This window comes from Cryptomeria japonica, chromosome 3, assembly GCF_030272615.1.
Source record: "Cryptomeria japonica chromosome 3, Sugi_1.0, whole genome shotgun sequence".
In the NCBI taxonomy this organism is placed as follows: domain Eukaryota; kingdom Viridiplantae; phylum Streptophyta; class Pinopsida; order Cupressales; family Cupressaceae; genus Cryptomeria; species Cryptomeria japonica.
The window spans coordinates 408,630,282-408,642,801 of NC_081407.1; positions in this window are offsets into that span (position 1 = coordinate 408,630,282).

The following is a 12,520-nucleotide window of genomic DNA, read 5'->3' on the forward strand; positions in this document are numbered from 1 at the left end:
CTTTAGTAGGCCTGCCCTCCCAAGGAGCTAATAACTCTTAGCCATTAAGGTCAGTGAGAGGGGAATGACTAACGCCAAGTACTCCAACCCACTATAAAATAAACATGATTTGATGAAAATCAAAGCAACGACAATGCTCGGGAATAGCTCTCCTTCGTACCTTCGGGTATATCAAACCTTGGTTTTCAAGGCTGGGAGACCTCTTAATTGAGTTTATACCTCGACGCGCTGAAAAAATCCCTTACTAGTTCTGGTTAAATTAGAAGCTACCCGATTCACCTCCGAAAGGGGGATAATCTTTGTGCAAGAGAGATAGTAACTCTCCCAAGAAACTTTCCATATCGTGCCCCCATTAACGTTTGGAGTTGGATAATACGGCGTTGAGAATCCATTGCGTGAGACTCAGCGGCCATATTTTGATTAGCTATTGGGTGTTTACCTAAGTTTGCAAGCAAAGGTTTTCTCTCTCAGCCAATTTCCTCAGGGTTAGCATGCTTAGAGTAATTTATCATATCGCGTGTTTGTTGTGTATTCATCCCTAAATCGACAAATCAGACATCTAAAACTAGAAAACCTAAGCAAAACATCAGACTTCAGTGATCAAAATTCTACCAAACAAGCATATTTTTCTCTACTCTGTTATCTGTCGTACGAGTTAGGTTCTTTCTCGTATGAGCCTATTAGCATAAAATATTTTGTCCTATTTCTTAGTAATCTCTGTTGTACAAGGAATCTATTTTATCGTATGGTTCAGGAAGTGTTGTCGTACGAGTCTCTGCTTTTTCAAAGGAAAATCCTAGTTTATCGTATGGTCTTGTATCTTTTTTCATTTGAAGCTATGTAGTATGTCATACGAATCTCTAATTTTGTCAGTCCAGAACTGTGTCCTACATGCCTTTTTTAGATCTGTCATTTTTGCTCGATCAATTTGCAGTAATCCTAAACAACTGTTATCTGTCGCTTGTGCTTAGATTTTCTTCTTGGTTCACTTGACCATGTTATCATCCATCGAAATCGAACTTTAGAAATAAAAACCTCAATATTTTCAAGTGCTCACCCTCAACAAGTTCAATATCTAAACATCTCAAAGTGCATTATCACCCTATTTGATAAACTGATCACTCAAACAAAGTTTCTCATCAGGATCTATCATCCTCTATCGTGAAACTGAAACATTTGGTCAGGATAATCTTGTCCCACATCATAGGATATATCATTCCTACTAGACTTGGTTCTTATCAAATCATCACCATTTCACTCCAAAACCGAAGATCGAAAAACTTGCAAACCTTTAAACACTTGAACCATCTTTTCATGTCATATCAATCTATCGTATCTACCTTGACAGTTGATCACTTATCAAAAATGAATTTTGGACAATAAAATTCTAGCACAATATCTAACACACATGTATTCTTGTTTTAACCAGAGCTCAGAGACGAAAAAATCCCAGAAATAGAAACATAAACATTTGAAATAGCTGAAAATCATAGAAACATGGGATACCAAAGCAAAATACAAGTACAAGCCAACATATCAGAGAAATCAAACAAGTCCTAAATCAAAATCCAACCATGTCAAAACCTAACAAGGATTCAAATATATCTTCAAAGAAAGGTGGCTCTTTTATGAAACTATTAAAAAGATCCTTAAAGGATTTGAATGAGAAAGATCACAATCGTGCACCTATGTATAGCAATGGTTTATCCCCTCATAAACAAATTGACTCTCCAAAGGCATCTATTCTTACACTTCTTAAAAAATTGCAAGAACCTTCCATAGCATCCTTACCAAACAATACACCCAAAGCTGAAGTTCCCCAAGGGATATCCATGATTGCCATCAAACCTATTTCAGAGGATCCTATTCAAAGCTCATCTCCTTCATATCCAAGCATTGATTCCTTGCAACATCCCCATAACACTCCCTTGCAAATTGAAGTCCTCATTCATATAACGCTCATTAAACATGTCCTAATAGATGGGGGAGTTGGCTTAAATATCTATTCATTGAGTCTTATTCATGCCTTAGGATATTCAGAAGATGCAGTTGATGTCCGGAAAAGGATCACCATAAAAGCACATAATGAAGAAGAGCGTTCCTCCAAGGGAATTGTGATACTACCCATCAAAGTGGGACCTTTGCAGAAAGACACGGCATGCCAAGTTCTAGACATGGAATTACCATATAACATACTCTTGGGAAGACCATGGATTCATGACATACAAGTTGTACCATCAACATGTCATCAGTGCCTGAATTTTCCCTACAATGGGCAGGAAATCACTATCTCAGCAGACTCAAAACCATTGTAGTGTTGTAGTAATCTAAAATCAGCTCAAGAGGTCATTTTTTCACATAACAGAAAGGTAGCATCTTCAAGCACACAATCCAAAGAACAATCATTTGCATCAATTTTGTCAAGCATGGAAAAACAAATGCAGTTGAAAGATCGAGGGAACGGAGAATATTTTCTATCAAGGAATAACAAACAAGAGAAACTTTAAATTGAAATTAAAAAGGAAGAAGCAGATATAGGTGTCGATGTAGTTCATATGTATGCAGGACAAACATTAGGAACTAGCCCACTTGCATCAGAATCACATTCGGCTGACATGGACTTAATTGAGGACAATCAGGAGCTACTTGCACGAGGTCATTCTGATGAGAGTACCATTCTAGACACTAAAATACATACGAAAAGCTCTAACATCTCTATCATGACCCCTAATATCTTTGAAACAATTCAAATTGAAGATGCTTCATCCTTAAGCTATCCTAAGCCTGTGGACTGGGAAAATCAAGAACATACTGCCATTGACACCTTACCTAATGACCAAGCCATATATGTATATCTTAATGAAATCAAACCCACAACAACTTTCACCAGGGATTCTGCTAATGTATCTTTGAGTTAAGGGGGTTCCAAATCTCCTAGTCACAAAAGTGAAAATAAAGAAAACAATACTGGATCTAATGCCGAAAACCATTTATTGGCAACATCAGATCAGGAAAAAGTAAAAAAGAAAGGATGCATATAACGGTGAAAACCTCCTCGAGCCGCTAGAAGATGGGAGATTAGACACCTTACCTAATTTTATCAAAAGAGGTCATCTATCCTGATCGAACCAGCAAAGGTAGTTATCATTGGCACAATTGATATACATCCAGCAACTTTTCTAGCAAGGCAAAATATTTGGAATCCTTCAAAAGATGGCAAATCAATTTTACCTGGTCATATGTACACATTTTAGGGATCAATCCATATCTTACAATACATCACCCGAATATAAATCCAGGAGAAGGTATTCTCTTCATCACACCACAAGGTCATCCAATTCCAAAAGCATACAAATTAAGATTTCTATGCACAAACAATATAGCAAAATATGAAGCTTTGGCTACAGGTATTAAAATGGTTGTAGAATGGAACATCACACAACTTCAAGTCTTTGGAGACTCTTAGCTCATCATCAATCAAATCAATGATGATTACCAAACAAAGGATGACAAACTAATGCCTTACAAAAAGATGGTTGATGATTTCAAGAAGTATTTTGTCGAAATCACTTTTGATCAGATTCCAAGAAATGATAACAAAGCAATAGATCCCATGGCTACACTTGCTTCTCTCCTTCAAACACAGGAAAATCAAGAGAATTATGAATTCTTGGTGGAAGAGTTGTTTTACCCTACTTATAATTGTCCTGATTCGCAAACCATCTGTCACCTTGTCGGACATGATTCCTCCTGCTATGGCCAAACTTACACATACCTGAAAGATAACACCCTACCTCCTAACTTATCAAAAAACCAAAAGAGAAACTTTATTTGCCAATCCTCCCATTTTATTCTCGTCACGAATACCCTGTTTAAACGAGGTCTAGACGGTACTCTTTTAAGATGTCTCGAACAAGTAGAATCTGAGAAGGCCTTAAGTGAAGTACATAATGGCATTTGTGGAACTCATTAAAGTGGTCTTACCCTTTCGAAAAAAACTCATACGCTTGGGCTATTATTGGCCTACTATGGAACGAGATTCTTTTCAGATAGCTAGAACACACAAACAATGTCAGATCCATGGAAATTTGATTCATGCACCAGCACAAGAACTTCATGCTTTGGCAACATCTTGGCCTTTCTGCCAATAGGGTCTTGATCTAGTAGGAAAAATAAATCCTTCTTCATCCAATGGTCACAAATTCATCTTTGTAGGTACAGAACATTTCACAAAATGGATCGAAGCAGTACCTCTCATCAATATCACAGGAAAACAAATTGTTGCCTTTATCTTGAACTACATCATCTGTCATTATAGAATACCCATGACCATTATCATGGATAATGGGTGAACATTCAAGAATCAGGATGTACAAGAGCTATGTGAGAAATTCAAGACCCAACATAGATTTCCCACACCCTACTATCCACAAGGAAATGGACAAGCAGAAGCATCAAACAAAACCATTCTGAAAATCCTCAAAAAGACTGTGAATGATGTTGGCAAATATTAGCATGTCCAATTGAACCCCACTCTATGGGCCTACCGTACTAGTATCCGCACACCAACAGGTGTCACGCCTTTCTCTCTTGTTTATGGATCAGAAGCAATATTGCCAATCGAAATAGAGATACCTTCTCTATGTGTATCATTGAAGGGCCTTATCCCTGATGAAGAACAAAGAGTATCCAGGTTGCAAGAGTTAGAATTAATCCATGAATGAAGACAAAATGCCTTTAATCATCTGAAGGTATATCAACAAAGAATGTGTTGTAGTTACAATCACAAGGTCAAACCATGAGTTTTTCAAGTTGGAGAACTAGTACTCAGAGAAAATCCACGCAACCAAGCAGATCGCGAAAAGAAAGGGAAGTTTGAACCAAATTGGTTAGGACCATTTGTGGTGACATCAGTATTTGGGTCAAGATCATATCAGCTATAAACATAGGACGAGGATCAGCTCGAGGAACCTATCAATAGCATGCACCTGAAGAAGTTTTATGTCTAAAAACTCAGAAAAATCCAAAAACAGTGAAAAAAACTGAAAAATAAAAAACAGTGAAAAATCAAAAAAAAGAAAGAAAAAAAATCAAATATAAGAAAAAGTGCAATAAACACAGCTAGTGAAAACCTGGCAAACAGGCGCTATCTGTCAACTAGCTCTTCCATCTATTAGTTCGTGCATTTTTCTACTTGCTTTCATTCTCCATCACTGCTATTCATATCCATAATAAAGCCTTTGTACATACACAGACATCTCACCATGGTTTGGATCATTGGGTATATCATAATAAATTTGTTTCTAGGCTTGGGGCAAAATCCTACACCTAGCTAGGGGCAAAATCCTTGATCATTTTGAGCTTAATCAAGAAGGTAAACTAATAGTTAGACAACACTTGTCAAGCGAAAACACTGAGACACATTCAACGTTGAACATGAGATCAAATTGTTAACCATCAAGCTATCACATGTCAGTCTAAGCACATCACACATTTTTAATGGATGATATCTTTTGGATACTGCTTTCAGCACTTTGGTTCAACTTTTCTATATTGATTTTCACTATCATGATTTTTGAGTGACTCCATGATGTCTCTAACTAGAGAAACAAGGAAGGAACATGATATGTTTCTTGTTTATTGTCTGTAAATTAATCATTAATATGTGCAAATTTGTCTCAGGACATGATTAGTGGAGTATCATCGAAGATATTTCCAATTTGTGTATACCAATTATTAATACTGCTTGTTTACACAAGAAACACTCAGGTCATCTTGGTTTAATTATACCTCGATGCTTGTACTAACTTGCAATATCAAAATCCAGGAAAGAAGTGTTGAGGTCATCATGGTTTAATTATACCATCGATGTTTGCACTCACTTCCCACATTTCAAAATCTCAATGATGACAAAAAAAAGCAATAATCCAGTGACTAGTCTAATTGTAGCTTTGCATTTCATTAGCATTCACATTGGCATTTATCTTGCATTTCATTCAGCATGGGATCCCAAAAGCTCATCTTATCCAAGGTCAAATCTATCGCAGGAATCATCAATGTATTATCACAAGTGTATACACAATCAGAATGATGACTCATATCTCTCCAGATATCGTTAACCCAACGCAAATCTTATGCTACCCCCTCAAATACACCAACATCAGCATATCTAAATCATTCTGCAACCTGATATCAACAAAATGTCAGTTCTTTATCCAATCAACCTTATCCATCCTATCAATTGATCGCATCTGATCTATTCTTGTCTTATACAGGATATATCTTTCCTGAAACCAAACGCTTTTGATCAAGTCTTATACAGGATATATCGTTCCTGAAACCAGACGCTTCTGATCATCTTTGTCTTATACGGGATATATCTTTCCTGAAACTAGACTAAATATACATCTTATTGAACTAATCGAAATTTATCAAACCCTATCAATCATCATGATCAAAGAACTCGCACTTTCATCAATCAATGTTGTAGCATCAAATCTTTTCTAATCGGGACATCAATTTTGCAATCGTCTGAACCACTCCAACAAATCAATTATCTCAATTGATCTCCCAAGGGGGCATCATCGTACCACAATTTATCACTCAAGGTGTGGGGCATCCTATCAAATCAATATCATTATCAAACTGAAATTTTTCTTTGAATCAATGCATCATCACACCTCGCTTCAAAGAGGGGCAAAATGTATACACCTAAAAATGGTCTGAAGATAATTAATTGAATAAGAAATTATTTAATTAATCCTCCTTCCCAATTTAATTGAATTCATTAACAATTTTATTAAATTCTCCCACTCATCTACTTATTAATAAATCTAAGGATTTATTTAATAGGTTCATTTCAATAATCCCCTTTGATTAATTAATTCAAATTAATTAATTTTCCCCCATCAAATTCATTTCTTGTAAATCCCTTAATTAATTAAAACAAATCAATTAATGAGTTGTTGAAATTAATTACTTTTCCTATTATTTGAATTTTTAAATTCAAATTCTCCCACCAACCTCCAATTGTCCCCTTTCATCTAACCACATGTCCCCTTTCCTTAGACACTTTGCTCTCTCATGAGAAAAGCTTCTTGACACTTGTCACCAAGTGTTCCCTTTCCACCAACCTCTTCTTCAACCACCTCCAATTTAACCATTGATATCTTCAGATTCAATCTTGACCATTGATTCCTACCACCTCACCCCTGGCCTTGGAAATCCTATCAATATCCCTCAATTTGGAGCACAAAGGATCCCATCTCATTTGCATCTCATGCATTATTACTATAGGCATAATAGCTCTTAGTTTATCATTTGAGCATTGTTATTATAGCTTAATTGCATCATTTTAGTTTATTTTCTAGCATAATCATGGAATCATGTAGCTTAATCATTATCATTGCTAGCTTAAATGCATAGTTTATCATTTAAATCCTCCATCTAGGTGTAGTCAAGTCACTAGAATTGCTTATCCAGATCTGAGAGCAAATTCACACTCGCATTTATTAGGAGGCGATAGATCACTTTGCCATGGTTTATCTTTTGTATTTGCTTTAAATTCACTAACCATGCTTGTAATGACCTATTGAGTGTTTTGTGTTGCAGTTGGTATCACACTTCACAGGCACGACATCTACGACCAATATCAATATTTAACCTAATATTTAAATATAAGTCTTGATTTTAAATAAGACATATCATTTCACAATCACTTATGCAATTTGGATTTGATTCAATCACAAAATTAAATCATGCAACAGATACACATATATATTCTAAAGTGGTGTGTGAGATTCCATCTATTCTACCGAACTCCATGAGCTAAAACAACTCTACCTGAACCATGTTCTAACCTTTATCCGCCTTCACCTTTTCCTGCATTCACTTGTATTCAATTGCTCATTATCAATGACGATCCCCAGTTTCATAATAAAAATAATACTAATCATTCAATTGCATTTACGTAATGTAAATCATTTCATCACATTGAATTCCTATTTCATTATCATCTTTTTCACTAAAAATTTCATTTCATAAAGGAAAAATAAATATTATTTTCCTAATTATATAATTATAGATAAATATGGTGTGTGACAATGTTGCTTTACTATGGAGATATTTTAATGGGTCTATTTTAGCTATCAGCTTGATTGAATGAGTTAGCATATAATATCGTAGTTTCTAGGATGCAAACAGGATAGGTAGACACATTTTCTCAATAGAGGTGTAATTGAGCTCGTAACCAACCAGGGTCCTGCTGATATAATATATAGCTCACTCTCGTCCCTCATGATCTTGTTGTGCTAGAAGATCTTCTAATTATATATGTGTGGTCAATAGGTAGAGCAACAATGGCTTGCCTTCAATTGGTGATGCTAAAATAGGTGGAGTTACCAAATATTCTTTTATTTTGTCAAAGGCTTGTTTACATTGATCATCACATCTAAATGGAACGTTTTTATGCAACAGATGTGTGAATGGATGACACCTATTATCCAATTGAGCAATGATTCTTATTATGGACTGTAGTCTTCCTTGAAGAGCACACAGTTGACTGATATTTTTAGGCGATTCCATTTCCATGATGGATTTTACTTTTGTCGGATCCACTTCTACTCCTCAAGCTGAAATTATGTATCCCAAAAGTTTGCCTGATGTGACTCCAAAAGTGCATTTCTTTGGATTTAGCCACAACTTGTATTGTTCTAACCTTTGAAAAACCTTATCCAAAATCCCTAGATGTTCTTCTCTTATGTATGATTTGTCCAATATGTCATCTACATAATCTTTCATGTATGTATGCATCATGTCATGGAAAATGGTCGTCATTTCCCTTTGGTATGTAGCACCTTTTTTTTTTTCAGTCCAAAAGGCATGGCGTTCCAACAAAAAGTACCCCAGGGACATGTGAAAGTTGTCTTTTCTTGATCTTCAAGTGCTTTTTTGATTTGATTATACCCTGAAAAGGCATCCATTAGAGAAAACATTTTGTGTCCATTTGTTAAGTTTATAATGATATCTACACTTGGTAAGAGAAAGTCATCCTTTGGACACACTTTATTTAGATCTATGAAATCTATACATACCCTAATGCTCTTATCTAGCTTGGAAACAAACATAATGTTTGACACCCAGTCTAGATATGCAACTGGCCTTATGAACCCCACATCCATTAATTTCTTCAATTATGCTTTGACAAGAAGAGCTATATGAGGATACATCTTTCAGATTATTTGTTTTACTAGTTTGGCTCCTAGAGTGATATTTAAGTGATGCATTATGAGATTTGGATCCAACCCTAGCATGTCTGCATATGAATAGGTGAAGTTTATTTGTCTTCTTTTGAAGAATTCATTGTAATCTTGCCTCTCCCGTTCTGATAGTGACGTTGTTGGATGTAAAATCTTAGGATTGTTTGAGGTACCAATGTGAACTGCTTTAGTTGACTCAATCAATATAGAAGACCTCTCATGGTAATATTCAGGAAGAGTGTCAATTTATCATCCTATGGCACCTCAAAGAGGTTTTCACCATCAGATACATCCTTTATTTTTACTTTTTCTCCATCTAATGTTTCCAGTAAATAGTTTTCAACATTAGATCTGCTATTTGATTTACTTATTTCACTTTTGAGATAAAGAGATTTGACATCCCCTAACTAGAAGAAGTGTTATCAAACTCACTGGTGGAAGGCGTCTTGGGTGCTATAGATTCTACCATTTTGAGATATAAGGAAATGGCATGATCATTTGGAAAAGTATCTATCTCGATGGGTCCATTGTTTTCACAATCAATAAGTTTATGATGCACCAAAGGTAAATGATCATCTGACTGGTTAGTCTTAAAGGCATAAAGGATCATGATGGAATTGTCAAAGTTCTCAGTGATCATTTTCAAGTTTAAGATGTCACTCTCATTAGGATGACTGATCTCTACCTATATCTGATTGTCCTTGCTAAAGTAAGAATCGATAAATTATGACTCTAATTTAAGTGGTATGTATTTTGACATTTTCCTTCATATGAGTGAGCTATATCGACATCCACATATTTTGCATAGCAATAATCTTTAGAGGATTCTCCAGAATGATATGAGTCCCACTCCCATTCATTAGAGTCAATCTCACTAGAATCTTTCAATATAAGGATTTGTCCATAAATATTATGCATCACTTCTTCTCTTTTTATGGCAAGGTATTCTTGCCTTCTATCGTTTTCCTCCTCTTGCTTCTTGCGAGATGCTTCTTCTTATTGTTTGTGAATTATTTCTTCTTCTTGTTGCTTGTGAGTTGCTTCTTCTTGTTCATGAATGATAATGTCTTGTCCAAAACCTAATCCTGACTTGTCTTTAGCATGTTGAGATGGGGGTTGTATGGGTTATAGAATACCTTCTTCTCTTTTGCCTATAGGGCCCTTGCCCTTATATCCCATTTTCTGTAGTATGTGAAATCTTTTTCCATATCTTTCCATTGGTATGCTAACATTATTGATTTCTTGTTGAGACTCATCTTTATATAGCCACTATAAAATGTCTTTGTCTTCAGTTTCTTCAGATAAGGTTCTTGCTTTGATAAATGCTCTATCAAATATGGTGAGTGGTTTTGATACTGGTTATTGTTTTGAAGTTGATGGTTTTCCATAAGACCTAGGAGAGATGGGTAAATCATGTAGAGAATATTCGCCTATTCCTTTGTTGTTCAATTGTAACTTTTTCTCAAAACTTGCCAAAGTTGATTGGTACGAACTCCTCTTAGGGGATGAATTAGAAGAAGATGCCTCTTTGTTATGTGGAACAATAACCTCTTGGATTGGTTTTAGATTGCTGCAATATTGAAATAGATTAGAATCTATTGAGATGGTAATTTCTTGTCCATGGTATAGGCACTTTACAAACTAATGGTAAGTTGATGGAACTGCCTGCATATCGTGAATTCATGGTTTTCCCAGAAGTATATTATAAGGCAAATTCAGGTCCAAAACTTGACAGATTGTATCTTTTTGTATGGGTCATAATCTGATTGGTAACACCACTGTTTCTTTAGAAGAATGCTCCTCTTCATCATATAATTTTATGGTGATATTTTTCCTAGGATCAATTATTTTTGCAGAAAAGCCTAAAGCATGAACTAGACTCAATGAGCAAATATTCAGACGAAATCCTCCACCTATTAGGACACATTTACCACATGTTTTATGGATAAGCACTTCAGTATGGAGAGGAGAATTATGAGGATGTTTCAAGGACATACCATCATTATCTATGAAGGATAAGCAATGCAGTGCTATTAGGTGTCCCACCATGGCTTGAAATTGATCAACATCCAAATCTTTGGAGACTGTAGTATCTACTAGAGCTTTTTCACAAATCTCTTTATGCGTTGGTGAAAGTTTTAAAAACTCTATATTGATATTTGTGTAGGGTTATTATTGATCCACTATATTATATTGCTTAGAAGTGGATGACGTGTTAGTTGTTAGACCCGACAAGATTACCTTAGCTTTACTCCTAGTGATAGCATGTGTTGGTTCTGGTTGGAATTTCTCTTTAACAACAATAACATTAATCACATTACCATAGGCATGAGCATAGTTAACTTTTTATTTTCCTTTGTCATCTTGTGTTGTTGATGCTTCACCCTTCTCATAATTTGGGAGTGGATTTTTAAATGCAGCGTGTGATTCATTTGTCTTATGCTCATCTACCGTTATTATCTTGTTATCTATCAAATCTTGAATGACATGATACAACCTTTAACAATAATTTATTTGATTTCCTTTACTTCGATGATAATCACAATAATGGTTGTCATTGCACCATGCTGGTTTAACTTTAGGCTCAAAATCTCTCACTTTTGGCAATGTGATCAATTTATTCGCAAGCAATGTTTTTAAAGTCGATCCTAGAAGTTCCCCAATGAGTAAATTTTCTGCGAAAATTAGGAAAATATGATTTAGGTTTATTGTTATCTTGGTTAACCACTGGTGTATGACTTGATAGATTAAAGATGAGTTGTTTTGGTTTTAAGTTGTTGGTATCCACCACTCCATCATTGACAATATTTTTATTTATATTCCACAACTTTGGTTTATCATTGTTGTTGTTGGAAAAATTAGTTCCTTCTTTATAAAGTTTCTGATGAATAATGATGAACAACAAATACCCTATCTGGTAATGAGAGGGGGGTGAATCATTACATACAAAACTTCTCCACAACTTATCAGGTTAAAAAAATGCTAACCGGTTGTCTTCATTACTGAACTTAACCATGGCAATACCGATTAAACACAGTAAGACTTTAGACAACATAGACCGATAAAACTGAACACTTCAAATACAGTCAATACTTGATAACTACTTCACCCATAAACATATGCATGTGGTGTATCAGCAATACCATAACCATTAGCTCTGCATGCATAATCACTCAAACAAAGAATACTTAACAATCACATGAAAAATGCACAACTCATAACACACAATTTTTTCATGTGGAAACCCAAATGGGAAAAACCAC